Source organism: Drosophila santomea, chromosome 2R, assembly GCF_016746245.2.
Source record: "Drosophila santomea strain STO CAGO 1482 chromosome 2R, Prin_Dsan_1.1, whole genome shotgun sequence".
NCBI lineage: Eukaryota > Metazoa > Arthropoda > Insecta > Diptera > Drosophilidae > Drosophila > Drosophila santomea.
Window position 1 is genome coordinate 14,234,069 of NC_053017.2, and position 16,041 is coordinate 14,250,109.

At 43.4% G+C, this 16,041-nt stretch overlaps 1 protein-coding gene across 4 annotated transcripts in view; it reads left to right on the forward strand.

Annotated features, from left to right (window-relative positions):
• LOC120444784 (myosin-M heavy chain) overlaps positions 1 to 16,041 on the forward strand; it is a 44,690-nt gene that overhangs the window by 6,465 nt on the left and 22,184 nt on the right. Inside the window, exon 1 of one of the 4 annotated variants that reach the window (XM_039624725.2) lies at positions 14,552 to 14,710. The exons of the other annotated variants lie outside the window; for them this stretch is intronic. The gene's annotated coding sequence lies outside the window, so the exon portion shown is untranslated. Of the gene's footprint in view, positions 1 to 14,551; positions 14,711 to 16,041 lie in introns of those variants that run through there. 4 annotated transcript variants of the gene reach the window in all.

A 16,041-nucleotide genomic window follows, 5' to 3' on the forward strand; every position in this document is an offset into this window, starting at 1 on the left:
ATGTTAGTCACATTGTCGCAGATTTCTCATTTTTCGTTTGCCAATCAAACAAAGCCAACTCGTCTGGACATTGTTTAAGTATTGTTTAAGTATTCATATGGCCACAAAAATTGTTTACCTTTGGCCAAACATGGGCAAACACAGCTGTTTGGCAACAAAAAGTCAGAGCCACATACAAAACAAATTGCGTTAGAATTGTGTTTACTAAGCTCTACAAAACGAACAAATGCAAAATTCTCTGAGCCGAAAAAGCTCTAAAAATATGCTGCTGAACAGGTTTGTTATTTTAATTTCGTTTTTATTTTTTTTTTTTTTGTTTAGCACAAAAGTTCAACAAAATTGAAAGAGAGCGAGTGGAAAACGTGAGCAGCTGTGAAAAGCAAACAATGAGAAGCGAGAATCTGAACTTTGCTCAAGCCAAATACAAAAGTTGCTTACATAAGAACTTTAAACGAGGCATAATAACCAAAAAAAAAAAAAAAACGTGTTAAGTTTTATTTGGTAACCGATCTTAGCGCTGTGGAAAATTCCTTTTTCATGACAGCAATTATGACATTGTATGAGTAAGCAGTTTAATTTTGATCATCATAAACAAGGTTTTAAAACATGTAAAAGTCACACTAGTCAACTTATCAGTTTAATTTTCCAATCAAATTTTAAAGTGTGCTCACTTATCGATCATTGATTCATGATCACCTGCAGAAGACGCCGATCATAAGCATACATCTTCATGTTGTTCGAAGTCGAGTTTCCAGTTTTTCGGCCACTCCCCTCGCACTCACGCCCACCTGCTAAATGCCAGTATAGGTGCATTTGCATGATTTCCACATTAAAACAATAGAGAACGCTTCATTCAACTTACTCGACTATCCGATACCCGTTATTCAAAGGCAAGTGCTGTAGCAAGCATGTTTAAACTTTAATAGAGTAATGACTCTTTCCAACTGAACTTTTAGTTAGCTATTAATATGTTTCTCATATAGCTTACCCATTACTTTTATAGAAAAGTGCCACAAATTTTCGAGTATGCAAGGTGGCGTCTGCCCAAAAATCCATATTTCAAGTGAAAACTGGTTGTTGATGTGTGTGTGTGTGTGTGTGTGTCTGGTGTTTGAGCAATCTGCGTGATCAATACACGACGCTAATGTACAGATCATGAGCACTGATTGCGCCTGCTGCATCGGAAAATGAAAAATCGGAAAAACTCGTTGTCGTCTGGAATCTCTTGGCCTGCTGCAGTTTGCAGTCCATAGTATCCAGTGTGCCATCCTCCTTCCAGTGCGGCAACTTGTTCTCCAGTGCTGCAGTGCTGCAGTGATGCAGTGAAGATCATCGTCATGGACTCTCGACTCAACAATGATCATCACGATGATCGCGGCTCGTTCTCTCCTCTTATTAATTTCCAGCACAATCTGTGCGGCATATCATGTCAAAAATTACAAAGACTCGCTTGTTCAGGGGGCTGGGTCAAACACACACGAGTGTGTACATACATATAGATATAGTACATGGATGTATACTCGAATGGTTTGGAATTTATGAGTTTGCTTTAGGTACCGCCGCTCTAATTAATTCGAATGAACATCGTCGGTTTGGCTTCGAGGCCCATGACCTGTGCACCAGTTTCCCAATACGCGTATTTGCTCGGAAAATTAACGCCACGCCTTGTGGGCTCATTAAAAAATGGCAATCAGCGTGACCATTCCGTGCCCAATAGTTTGACTATTTGGCCAGTTTCAGCTAACGAAGGCACTGAAAGAATTATGTGATTAGTTAAAAGGGGTTTCCACAATTAGGAAATATTTAACTATATATATAATGGATTTTATTTTCAACTTAAAGTGAGGTTTATTTGAAGTTTAAGACTATTTTCGCTTTATCCTATGAAGTACTGCTTTTTTTTTCCACTGTGCCCAGCCTTCACCTTCACCTTCGATCTGGGGCTTCAAACTCATTTGTATGTCGCTGACGCTTTGTAATTTAAATGAATTTGTATTTAACAACATTATTTTCGGCCTTTCGACTGGCAATGGCCAACGTGGCGTATGATTTTAATGATACCCAGTCAAGTCTAAGGTTACAACGCTCATTTGTTGTAATCCGAACTGTGGCTCAAGTTCTCTGGCGGATGGATTTCCTACATTCATTTCGCAGCGATTACTGAACGATTACACCGAGCCAATATATCCATGGGCTACAAATTGTGCGGACATGCTAGCATGGATGTGGTCGAAAAAAAAAAGTGAAAGAGCCCCAAAGACTTGGTCGTGATAACACGTAGGCCACAAACAAGGCGCGCATGCGAGTGCCACGCCCCCTCCCATCGAATGCAAGATCGAGCTTAGTTTTTTTTAGTAATTTTCCTCATCTTTGGCACGCCTGTGGAGCTCTCGAAGCCGAGCAGCGAGCAACACCCACTCGATATGGCCGACAGAGGTTTATCTCTTCTCGACTGGCTGCACAGTCTTATTTGGTGGCATTGCCTGGTTTTATGACCTCCCCAGAAAAGCAGAAACCCGAAAAAAATAACAAAAAAAAAAGTAACGAACAAAAAGACTACGGTTACGCCTCTCAAGTCAGGTGCCGCACCAAAAGCTGCGGTCTCGCATCTCGAATCTCGGATTTCGGCTTAATGGCCAGCTTAGACTAAGGCACATTTTTCTACTCATTTTTATGGCCAGCGTATAAATCTGACCCCTATCAGTGGTGGGTTTTCCAATGGTCTTATCTACAGAATCACACTTTCGGGGCGATGGAAATTTTGATTTACAAGATCCATTTGAATTCATTATGGAGTGTATCGTTAATTCATGTTGCTCCATTAAACTGATAAACTTGGGACACCCAGTTGATGACACAGCAAAAAGGAATTCCGAACTACTCTCTACTGAAATGGTTACCTTTTAATCATTTCCCACCTTTAAAATGCTGCCAATAGCAGAAATCAAGTCAAATGCCATAATGAGCGATCGTAAAATGCTCAGCGAAACGCGCACGTAATGCTCATGAATTCATTTGCATTTGCCAAACATGGGAAAGAAATGCGAAGCCAAAACTGGCACAAATTAAGTGAAAAGTAGAGACATATCTGTCGGCACCTTTTGGCCGATCATGTTTGACACAAATCAAATCGAAACCAGAAAGCGCGCCAAACACGAAACAAATCAAATTAATCCAAATCGATGGCCATTAGCAGGCGGAGCACACGACGGGCATAAAAAACATAAATGGCTCGGGAAGCTTATCACTGAAGTTGGACGTGTTTCGAGTGGTTGAGTGACCTGGACCAGCGTGTCCAGCTCCTCCTAATTAGCACCTCTAATTGCGGTCCGAGGTGCAGCTCTAATTTGGGTAGAGTAAACACTGGGAGTAAAACCTTTATTTAACCTTTTCTCGCTTGCGCAATCGCAGCTTTCGGTGGCTACGGTGGCGTATGCGTAATGTGCTTCTTTATTTACTTATTTTGTTTTTGTTTTTTTTTTTTGGGCATTTTGGTTATTCCGAGTGCATGCTTTCCTTTTATTTGTCAATGTCGTGCAGTTGGCATTACGCCATTATTGTTATTGTTCCGTGCCATACACTCCCCTTACACTCTTTCAATCTCTCGGCCACTTTGGCTTATATAAACCAATTAGTCGCCTTGGCATTTGCATTGAAATGCATAATTTATGAGTGCAGAAGACAGGCAATTATTATTATCCAGCTGAAATCCCAAAGTGTGGCAAAAGATATGAAAGAAATGTTTTTCACTCACACGAACCTTAGGCGCAAATGAAGCAATTAAATTCAACAGATGCAGAATCATAAAAATTATATTTTAATGTGTCGTTTTTTTTTTCTTGTTGTCTGCTCCTCTCTGTGGAATATTATGTTAATTTCTATGCGCGAAGCATAAAATTTTAATTTCGTGTAACTTTAATAGGCCGTAAAACGTTTAACTTTTGAATTTTAATTACTTTGCTTTCGATGATATTAGTAAGCTTCGTATAGATCATGCTGGTTCTCCAGATTGTATCGCCCATTGAATTGGCTTTCACATCATCGGCGATGCTGCAGTTCTGGGCGATTTATTACGGCCAAGCCAGCATAATCTGTGTCCAATGCGGGATTTCTTTCTTTTTCTTTTTACAAGGGAAATCGCTTGAATTTTGTACACAAAGAAGTATAGATATGAAGAATAGACGCAAAATAAATATTTTAAAATCTTAAAAATATAAGTAATAGTACTGATAATCCTTAAATAATCCCATTGAACATTTACATTTTATTTTTCTGAGTGCACTCTCATGTTTGGATTTTGGCCAATTCGTCTTCAGTCGAGTTGATCCAAAGTATCTGTAAGCTTCTTTTATAGCTCTTGCTGCTGCCTAATTGCTTTTCTTACTCGTTTCACCATTTTCCTTTCTTTGCAGGTAAGCAGCCCACAAAACTCTAGAGAGCACCACTGACCCACTTGCTCGGCGACAAGTGGCGCCACCAGGGGATCGCGCAGAGATTTCCAATCCCGCAGGGCGGTTTCATACCTAAATCAATCGCATCGTATTGGATTGGATCTGATCTGCATGTGGGATATCTTTATTGCCATGTGTCACCATTATCGCAGTGTGCTTTCCACCCATCCAATCCAGCCCCTTCATGAGTTATGGTCCCCCATTGCCAGAGAGATCGGGTTAATTAAATGCGCTTTTCCCTCGCCGCTGACAGGCCGACGACTTTCCCAAACATTCGCCCTCGCTTGGTTGACAAGATGATGCTGGTATCCAATACACTGGCACTGATAAGATCTCGAGATCGCCGATCCATTGACTGCTCCATATTTTTGGCTAATGCGGAGGTGCGAACCTGTTCTCTAATTGGGTTAAAATGTAGTTGGCCTGGCCCAAAGGCGGAAATCAGCCGGCGCACAACGGGCGTTGGCCATTTAGCAATTGATGTTGCAAATGGCGAGTGGCATGATTTATTCGTGAGCCTGCCGACTGACCTGATTTCCGCTGGCATTTTTAATGATGCGAAAAGTGCCAAAAAGTGATAGCTGGTCTTGCCATAGCTATCTTGGGAAATAGGAGTGGTATTTGCAGTCAAATGATATCCAAGAAGCGTGAAGCATCTGGAGCTACTATATATCTAGTAATTATAACCACTATAGTTTATAGTGGGTAGCTATGTTATATGCGACACAAGGGCAGCTATGTGAGTGATCTTTAATCGGCTTAGAAAACGTTCAGTGAGGCCATCTGGGAACCCTCACATCGGTCGACTGTGTCAAATGAACCTGTCAAACGTCAGCAGACATTCACTTTCTCCTCGGCGCAGCTGGCGCCTGGCAATGGGTGGTGGTGGTTGGTGGCTTGGTGGCTTGCAGGTTGGAGGTTGGTGGCTATGGGCTGGAAACGGTGGCTGGAGGTGAGCTGCATCCTGTGCCGCGCTAGATTGCAATTTGTTTATGCGCCCAGCACCCACCCACACACTGCGAATCAGTCGGTAGGCAATAAGTCAAACGCCGCCGCTGAAAGTTCAACAAATTATGGCAAGCTAAAGGTTTCAGTAAACGCCGGCATTTGTTGCTATTTTTGCGCTTCCGTTGCATGTTGCAATTGTATATTGCATACTGTAGACTGCAGACTGCAGACTACACACTGCATATTGCAAATGGAGTTGAAGTCAGTCAGGCAGTCAGTTAGTCAGCCGGCTGTCTATCATTTGCCAGGCACTCATGCCTTTCATTTTAGCCGCAGACAATTGCCATGCCTCCCCGGACAGCGGCGATCACCCACAATATGCAATCCCGATTCCCGCCATCCAATGCCCTCCTTCCCTCCACCCATTTGCCTGCATTTTCCAACATTTTCCTGCATTTTCCTGCCCTCAAAGAGGCCGCTCTTTCATTTTTGCCCGCTCGCAGTGCAATTTCTATTTTTGTAACGCTTCGTTTTCATTCATAACTTTGCGTTGGGCCTGAATTTCGATCGGGAAATGCATTGGCTGCCCACAAATTAATGCTAAACTCTGTTTAAGTTGCACCACCACCATCACCACCACCATCATCACCACCCCGAAGCCCTCTTATGCAACATGCGATCCTTTGATTTCTGCATCTGCTGCTGCGTTTGGCGGCAATGAGGAAGTTGTCTTTTGTGGGTGACTGTGGCAAATGGCCAGCGCCTGATTATGATTATGGTGGGGTTAAGTTTCTTCGCGATTCGCTGCGGTTTTTAACTTTTTTCTTATTTTTTGGCACTGCGAGGCGATTGCCCGCCGTGATAGCCCAAATGTGTGGCAGTTCGAAATAATCGACTGAAGTTATAATCTTTTATATTAGTGGACCATTACGTTGTCTATACAAAAAAGAGAACTGCCTGAAAAGGTCAGCAATTGCTTGGCGCTTTAATTTAAATCAAGTTTTTGATGCCTTTTGACTGTTAAAAACCTGAGATAAAAGCATTTGAAGTAATGAAACACAAAAACACTAAGTTAAGTGAAAGAAACATACTTTTAAACCTTATACCACGCAGTTGTCACTTGTTTTTGTTTTTATAGAAAGTAGGAATATTTAACAAGAATTCCTTTCAATATCGACGAAAGTAACTCATTGATTGTTATGGTCTAAAAACAAGATTTCGACTTGGCAGCTGCACGTCCTCGACCTTTTCGCGAGTGAAGTGGCTGCTGCCAGCTTTTCAATAACAATAAAGGCGAGATCCCCGCGCCCCACTCTCTAAATCACCTTGTCAGTCCGACAATGCAGCCTGGCGCGTGCTTCTGGCCAGGCCCAGATAAGGCCCAACCAGTCCCAGTTCCTCGGGGATACGCAGATGCAGATGCAGATGCCAGACGATGACAGCTCCAAGCCGAGCCAAGCCAAACCGAGCCAAGCCTAGCCCCCATTTGCCTGGCCCATTAAACGGCAGCCCAGGTGGGCGTCGCCCCTCATCCTGTCCTTCACCAGGTCCCCTTGCCACCGCCTGCTCCTCATCAACGGCAGACAACAATGGCAACGGAGGCGTCATCTACCAGACTACGCCGGCTAACAAATGTGTCCGCGCTGCTTGATGATGGCAGGTTCCAGGATCCGCGTAATGAGTTACCCACACTTTGCTCAGTATGCATACAAATTGCAGAAGTTCTGTAGATGCATTCCGCATCATTTAGTAATTTATGTTTTTAAAAAATCTCATTGTGTATGTTTTTAGAGTGGACCCAAATTCCTGGGGGTAGGCGACTGACTCCATTTGTCAAGCCAAAGCTTAAGCGCCGTCATGTGCATTAATTGTGGCAAATGTTTGCCCGAGCTCTGCTCTCAGACCAAAACAAACAACTGGAGGGCCAAACTATTTTGGCCAGTTGTCGGCTGGCTAGCAGCTCATGATTTTTTGGGGCGGTCTTGAGTCTTGAGCTTGAGCATGAGCGAAAGTGATTGCAGGCCGCCGGCGGCATAAATCCTGCAATGAATAATTTAGTCGTTCGCCAGTCGCGACCGTGGAATCGAATGGATTGTATACAACAACGAAACGTACTGTTTGGGGCAAGCATTTAAGCCGCAGGAGTTGCGCCCAGCCCCATTTTGACCACCCAAGCGTCAGTGGCGGCGGCGCCTTGGCGGCAAATTCATCACATGAGTGTCCCCCGCTTCCGAGATGCCGAGAAACCGAACCATGTCCCTCGTCGCCGACCTCTTAAACCCCGGGGCGACTACGCTAAATCGTGTGTGAATGGCGAATTGACGAACTGCAGTGGGGCACAGTGGGGCAGAAAAGTGAAAGTTGTGCAAAAATCTTACTAGACAAATATAAGTGCGTAAGTCTGTGAACGAAAACATAAGGTTTATATAAAGACATATGCAGATTTAAACACTAAAAGAACAGTTTTTACGATATTTTACCAAAAAAACCCCTCAAACTAGCTTCAAAGTGTCAATGATGCCAATTAATTTGTGGAATTTTAAATGCAACTCCATAATGATGCCAATTACTTCCTTTACTAGTGAACTGCAACTCTGGCAGTGCTGCCAATTTTTCAAAATATAACAGAAATCCACATATTTTCTTTGTGTAATTTCGCTTAAGTTTAGTTGTATAAAATAACGTAAATCTCTGAGTGGCTGACCACCGTGCAGAGCTTTGCTTTAATGGCCCCAACCTGGCTTGGCCGGGCTTGACCATTACGGCGACCAATTAGTCATTCGGCACTGGTCTTACATGTCATCCGTTGCAGGGGTTTGGCCAAAGAGACAAACAGCATACAGGCAGGCAGGCAGGCTGTAATTTGTTTGTCAATTAAAAGCGCCGGCAACATGCAAAACATGCCTTTTGTGCGACTCACTTTCGCAACATGTTGCACGTAGCCGTAGTTGCCGTATGAAAGCGGGGTCACAGAATTCACCGGCGCGGGGTCACCATTGCAAAGGGAATGGTGTTGTTGCAATGTGCCAGGGGAAGTGGCCACCGAATGCGGAAATTGGCGACAGCTGGCGCTCACTTTCCATGGCATTTGGGCGACTTCTTTTGTGGTTCTGCCTTGTCAACGCTAATGGTGATATGCAAAAGGAAAACTGAAAATCGAAAGCGGTACACAACGGCAGCGGCAACAACAAATCACAGTGCCGCTGTTGCAGCTCATTATTTTAACGGTGCCGCCGGCGGCACTTTCTACCGACTGTCCAAAAATAAGCAGCCATGTTGCATATAGTCTCCATACACATTTGTATTATTTTTGTTTCCACTTCATTTTTTTTCGTTTTTTTTGTGTTTTTTGCTGCTCTGCGCTTTTTGGCCACAAATCCTAAAATGGCAACGGCGACATGTGCGACCGACTTAGCCAGGCAGAGGTGACAAGGTGATGGTGACATGCTCGCCGGCTGAGGATGGCAGCGTGATTGGAACTGGAGGAGTCCGGTCTCAAGTATTCGGAAGTTGGCTAAAGTCATAGCTATTAAAGTTGTTCACCAACTTATGGCTTTAAAGGAAGTATTCCGGCTTAATCCTGTCAGAAATCGTTATAGAAAATTATTTATTTTAACGAAGCATTCATGCGACTAAATGCTTCAACAAGAAATGAGATTATTTCAAAAAAATTTAAAAGATTTTATCAAAAGTTGAATGTACATATGTATAGGCTGTGGTATTATTTCAATGCTGATTCTCATTGGAATTTTAAGTTAGTCACTACTGTGATGGCGAAGCGTGTAACTACATATGTACTTTTATATTCTGAAATATAAACACGTCACTACTTTTGCTTCCTTTATTTTTATAAAACCTACTAATAATGTACGCTGCAAAAATATGGGAATTCAAAGTAAATCATTTCCTGAAGAAAATACCGCTTTGTGAGAAATATTGCGATGCGATCTCTCGAACATTTCCATCCCTAGCAGCATTCGCAGTCGCAGCTGTGTTTTTTGGAGCCAGGTCGGAATCGAAGTCGGATGCGTGTGTTTGCCTTTCGGCGAATAAATCTCAAATATAAATAATAAGCAAATATTTTATATTTACCTTTTCAGGCAGACTCCGCTGGTCTTTGTGCCCGTGGATCTGCTGTCGCTCTTGATGCCCAATTTGGTGTGGATTTGGATGTGGATTTGGTTGTGGCGACGAGATTGGCGACTTTAGTGGGTCAGGCGGTCGTTTGAGGGAATCGAAATTGAGACTGGCGCCTCGCTGGCATCGATTGATTTCATATGGTTGCCGTGCAATTAAACCCGCTTGGATGTATGTATGTATGTATATGTATGTACGAGTATATTCATATAGCTGCACTGCATCATCCACATGTATAATGGCGGCTAATTCGATCTCAACGAGCCCCCAGAGGCGCAAGGAGCCCGATTCTGATCATTCAATTAAAATATTTCAGAGGCGCAGAGCAAAGCCCCGGAGCTGAATTGATTGATCAAAGCGCAGAGAGCAATAAATAAAATGAGAAGTGAATAAAATGAATAAATGCAAGTGCCAGCTATGCGCCGCACATGTTTAACACTTTGCACTTCCTCGTGGAGTGGGCATGGAATTCTGCTTTTCGCCGTTGTGCATTGGAATGCGAAATTAATGAAATCACATGCAGACGAGAGTCGGTCGGCATGGAGGCGAGGGGCAGGAACTGGGGGATACCAGGGGATACTAGGGGATATCAGGGTATATCAGGGGATACCAGGAACCCCGGCGGACGAAGATGAGGTGGCCACAGCGCCGCTGACAGTGATTAATGTACGCAGCAGGAACAACAGAAACTACCCGCACAGAGGAAAAATTAAATTGAACTTGGTCAGTAAATGAGATTCAATATAGAAGTTTTCAAGCTTCGCGAAACAAAAGTACACGGGTATTTAAACAAAATGATTCAATCAAGTTTGCGTTCCGTTCGCCTTCCTGCTTGTTAAAAAATCTTGAAATTTAAAGTTATGTGATATTATAAAATGTTTTAATTTAAAGATATGTGATTGTTATAAAATGTTGAAATTTAAAGTTATGTGACTCTGTTAATGAAATGTTATCAAATTCCTTATGTTCGTAAACAAATTGGACAGAATATAGTGCAAGCACAAAGATATGAAGAAACCAAAGCCGCGAGAAATAACTTGAGTGTGACTTTTCTCCCCAGCCCTTCGACCAACGCACACTCACATTAATGACACATTAAGATCCAGAGAACAAATCACGGTCAAGTGGTGCTCCAGTCACTTGGGTGGCTTATTAAAAGCGAAAATAAGACACTCACAATACGTTTCGAGAACGACAGATCGAAAGTAGCTTAGGTCCACAAAAGGCAGCGAAACGAAACGAAATGGAATGTTAAAAGGGTTACCACAAAACAAAGAAGCTGAGGAAGCTGAGGGCCAAGAAGACGAGCGAGCTTAAGACCCATTAAAGTGAGTCAAAAGTAAAAGCCGTGAGACAGTGACAGTGTTGGAGATAATCCACTTAGGAGATACACAACAGCAGATATATGGTGTGGAAAGCTTCCGTCTTTGGGTTCATAATTCCCAGCAAAATTAGTGGACCACAACACTATTGTTCATTATCTACATTACATTTCCGAACTTATTTATTGGGAAATTATTCAGCCAGTTGACTCAACGCCATAGACTGAATCACTTGAGATTTGGCAGCCATGTTGATGACCAAAGGAACTGAAATTCTTCTCCTGATATCCCAGATATTCCTTTTCGTCAACATATAATTATGACCGTCTTCGTAATCAGCCGGCAAGTAAATGCCAGAGAAAGAGAGAGTTAAATTACCAACCTGCTAATAACAAACCTTTGTTTTGCGACTGAAATATTCGGTAATAAGCAGAAAACAGAAATTCAAAGCAGACGCTCTCTGAAGAAAGTATCGCATTTCCAGATCCCGAAACCCAAAAAAACACAGCCCCTGGACTTGGGTTACACATTATACAACACATCGCCATCGGCGAAACAATAAGCAGACGCAACTCACATGGTTTCGGTTTGTTTTCCGCAAAAGTCCGACGACAGTGGCCACTTATAATTTGTTTCATTAGCCAGCGTGAAATGCACTTTTGGCCAGCTCGGCATCTCCACGTCCAGCTCCTTGTGGCTTTTCCAGCTGCAGCTTGGTCAGTTTTCATAATTTTTCATAATTTCGCGTGGGCAGCCCAGCATTTGCATTTGCATTTACATTCACATATGCATTTGCAATCGCATTTGCCAGCCGACCGACTGACTTCCTTACAGCTGGCCTCCACTTTCTGGGTCCCCGACTTCAGTTTTATGTCCTCAGCCTCCGCAGCCTTCGCAGCCGCCCAGTGACTGCCACGCCCACTGGCGAGTGTCCACCGCCAACTGCCCACTGTGCGAATGGGCGGCTATTTTTCATTTCAATTAAATTCGCACTGCGAATCAAATCGATTGCCGGCGCATTTAACGCCTGTCGCATTACTTTGCGAGCCCACTGTTTGCTCTTACGCAGCTACAGTAGTCAGTCTATGAGGTGCGACAAATGTTTGAAACATGAATCCACCTGTTATCAACCTTGAGAATGTATAAATACTCATAACCTTAAGTTTGAAACCATCATTGCTGCACAGATGGACTGAAAGATTTTAAGACACATGAAAGTTATAAAACGTTTTTCTGCTGAGCAATAGACTTTTTAACCTGCATTTTTAGATCTTTTGAAAGAATTTTTTTCACCGTGCATTTGACATGTTGTACCGGCATAATAACACTTTATTACCTCGCTTTTAGTACTCTGTTTTTCTGCGGTGGCACAGTTTTCCAGCCAAGCGGCTCCTTCCAAGTGCGTGGTGCAGTCATCATTTGTTTGGGCTGGTTTGGCTAATGACATGTGCCTGGTCACGAAATGTGCTCCAGACACATTTGTTGCGCCCAAATGGTAATAGAACTCCACGCAGCTAGCGATGACAACGTGTAATACGAGTATGTTCCGAATCGGAGAAGTATTTCCAATGGATGGGGACATTTTTCAAGGAAGAATGTATGGAGAACTCACAAGAAGTCGATCTAGAAGCATCTATAGTACCATCCCTAAGCACTCTTCATTTCAACTCCACTCAGACGCGTGTCTAATTTATTATTTTGACCTTTGTGTGCTGCCCCCCTTCCCCTCTCACATGGAGAATTCCTTCTGTTGTTTTAATTATTCACCGTGCTAAACACCTCAATTAAACAGATTGCAGTGTCAGCGTGTTCACCCCTCTCGGCAATCGCGTGTCAAAGTTGGATTTCCATTACAATGGCACATTACAGTGTGCGCAAAGTCACCCTGTTTATATGGCGATTTGTGCTGCACTGTGGCTGCGTTTTCAAGGAGTGTCCTTAAAGGGCGGAGCTGAGCAACCCCCGGTTGGATACGGATACGGATACCCACCTCAGCAGCCCTCGATTATTTGTTGTCCCAGTGCACGAGTGCGCCAATTTCCCGGGAACTCCCGAAAGCACGCAACAGTTTTCGCCGGTCGCTCCCAGCATCCCCACGAGGTGGGTGGAAAATCTCATCCCCTGTTTTCCGCTCCTCACTCGAGAGTTGAATACACCCGCATCGCCACTTTCACAGAGTGGAAAATAAATATTTTATATTGATATTTGCTTTAACCAATATTGGTTACATAGAAAATAGTTATTTTTCATCAGCATTGTTAGTATGTTTACTTAATATTTATTTCCTAAGGAAGTGATCATAAAAATACAAAAAACCAAAATACCTTTAACTACCTGTTAAAAATGTTAAATGCCCAAGTATTTTTTTAAAGTAACATTTCTTGTGCCGAAGACAACTACTTTCGAATGAGAACTCAAACTTGGTAGCCAAGAAATAAAGGAAAGGTTACTCTGATAAGTCGAGTGTTATACAACAATCTCGAGATGACAATATGCAGTTGATTTGCTTTTCTTGTTTTCCGCTGTGTGACGAAATCTGTTTCTGGTCCCCCCATTGTGTTCACATGTGGGGGAGTGGTGGAGCGGGGAGGTGGGGCAAAACACTTTCACCGCTTACCGAAGAGCGGGGCTTCCACTGCATTCAATACTCGTAAATCAAAATACTCCACTCCATCGCCATCCCCATCCCCATCCCCATCTCCATCTCCATCTCCATCTCCAACTCCAACTGCAGCTTCATCTTCAACTGGAAGCAGCAGTGAATGCGACTATTACCCCAGTTTGAGGTCCAACCCTTGAGATGCAGATACGGCTGCACAAGGGGCCCACACAATGCATCCGGCAGATACGGTGCGCGCATCTGCGAGATACACGCACAAGTGCAGCGCCAGTTGACAGTAGTCACCCCCTAAGCGGGACGACCATCGCCCACGCGCATGAGCACTCAATCCGCAGCACTAATACTCTCTTTTTTCACTCTCTCTCTCTCTGGCATTTGGTCACTCTCTCTCTCTTTCGGGGCGACTGTTACATTTTGATTTGGGTTTCGGTTGGGTTTTGTTTTCAGTTTTTAGTTTTCAGTTTTCAGTCTCACGTTGACCGGTGAACATCGCACAGGAAACGAACAGTGAAACCTTCGAAAGTGCGCATTCTTGCAGCTGACCGTGTTTTTTGTTTAAACATATGAGGAAAGAGCAGTGAAAATGTGTGCAGCGATGCGTTTTTAAATTGTTTCTGAGCAGCCCCCCCTGGAATATACATATATGCATGCCATATAGTTTGCTTCCGTTGCGCACCAATTGTTACTGCACCCCGCCCCCGTGTGACACGCCCTCCCCCGCTGGCAGGCAAACAGAAAAATAACAAAAGTAAAAAATAGAAAAAAACCCACAAAACCAAAAATGTTTACAGTGTTTGGCAACATTGTTGCCCCGAAACGAGGTCAATGCATTTCCAATTGCCGATAACGAAAAGTGAGGCGAGCGCTCGAAAAACCGAAATGTTAAGTTCAAAGTTAAGTGCAGTGCAGCGCCCCAAAAGCATTTACTTTAAATCATAAATGAATGAAGAATTTTCCACTCGAGTGAACAAACTTAAATGGCCATTCGTGTGTGTTGTATCTACAGCTGTGTATCTGTATCTGTGTCTCGGGCAATAATTGCATGCCATAAAAACCCAGCAGCAACTTGTTATCAGTGCGGCTGCTGTGCCTTGTAATCGCTGGGCCTCCTCCACTTGAACTATATCCCGTCTTTATTGGTCTTTATTGGATTACCGGATTACCAGTGGATGGAAGCGGGTTAAGAGCGGCTACAGTACGCCCCACATACAGCAAACAACGCCGACAGCCAGGTGAGTGTAGTGGACATGGGCGAGCAGCAACATTGTTGCCGCATCGATATGTTGACCCGGCGTTGCCCAGCGAGTGCAATGCTCTCCACGACAAACTGTGTCACTGTCCACCCCCAAAAATGAACCCACGCCCGCATCCCAAAGATAGTTCTTAGTAGTACACACAGAGATTGGGTTATTTTTGGAGCGAGTTTAACCAAGTGGTTGCAGACTTGTCAAGCTGAACATACACACAGTGAAAATTGGTGAACTACTGCAAATCAACCACCCAATGATGATAAGTAAACATAAGATACAAGTATTCTAGATACTTTTCGTTGCACTGAAAACAGCCGCAAACCCTTTGGCTCCCCCGCAAAGGCGGCGATATAAATCTTTTCTATTGAAATCGAACATCAAATACCCAGCGAACAAGCGGAGGCGGCAGATAAAACGGATTAGCGTAGCGAAGAGCGACAACACCACTTTAAATTAATAAACAAAAGTCAATGACTGCTCTTTGGGGCGGGGGAGGGGAAGATATATGGTATAGAGTATATGGTATATATGGTATATGGTAATGTGATATTGGGCCCAAGTACGCGGCACAGACGATAATGGCGAGCGAAGACCGCATAATGGGTGTACGATTTCCTAGCTAGATTGATGCAGATTGAGCCATAAGCCCGCAGATGCCGTTATAGTCATTGATTAGCCATATCCATGGCAGTTAATTAATCAGGCCGCGATTTGGGGTCACTTGTATCTGCGAGTCGTGCGGGGTGTGAACTATGCGCAATTGGCTTATCACCAAAGAACCAAAGAAGCCCCAAAGTGAACGGATTGGGGGTTTGGGGGCGACGCCAAGATAATGGCCAGTGGATTTAGAATGGCGAACAAAAGAAGTTCAATGCGCTCGCACGAACAGTTGAATTACAGTGAGGCCTCGCCGAAATCGATGGCCGTTGCCGATAAGCGTTTCTCGCATTAGTACCTGCCATTTAGGCCACACCGTGACCAATTTTCCCGTCCGGCCCTTTTTCCGCAGGGAAAGCCCATGCAAATGGAGTGTTTTTTTTTTGGGGGGAAATACCGGAAAAGAGAGCTGTTCGCTTGTTTTTGCTGCACACCGGAAAAAAATATGTGAAATACATATCTAAAAATATTATTTTAAAAAGATACTTTTTTGTGCTCTCTTAAGTTATTTAAATTGAAAACACAGTTTGCATATGAGTTTAGTAAGCAGATTTCTTTACCATGAGTAAAATTTGTTGACTAATATTTTGTATTGTTTTTTGGAATGTTTAGAAGTTTCGTACATTTCTGCTTTCCTATCAAGCAATCATTATCAA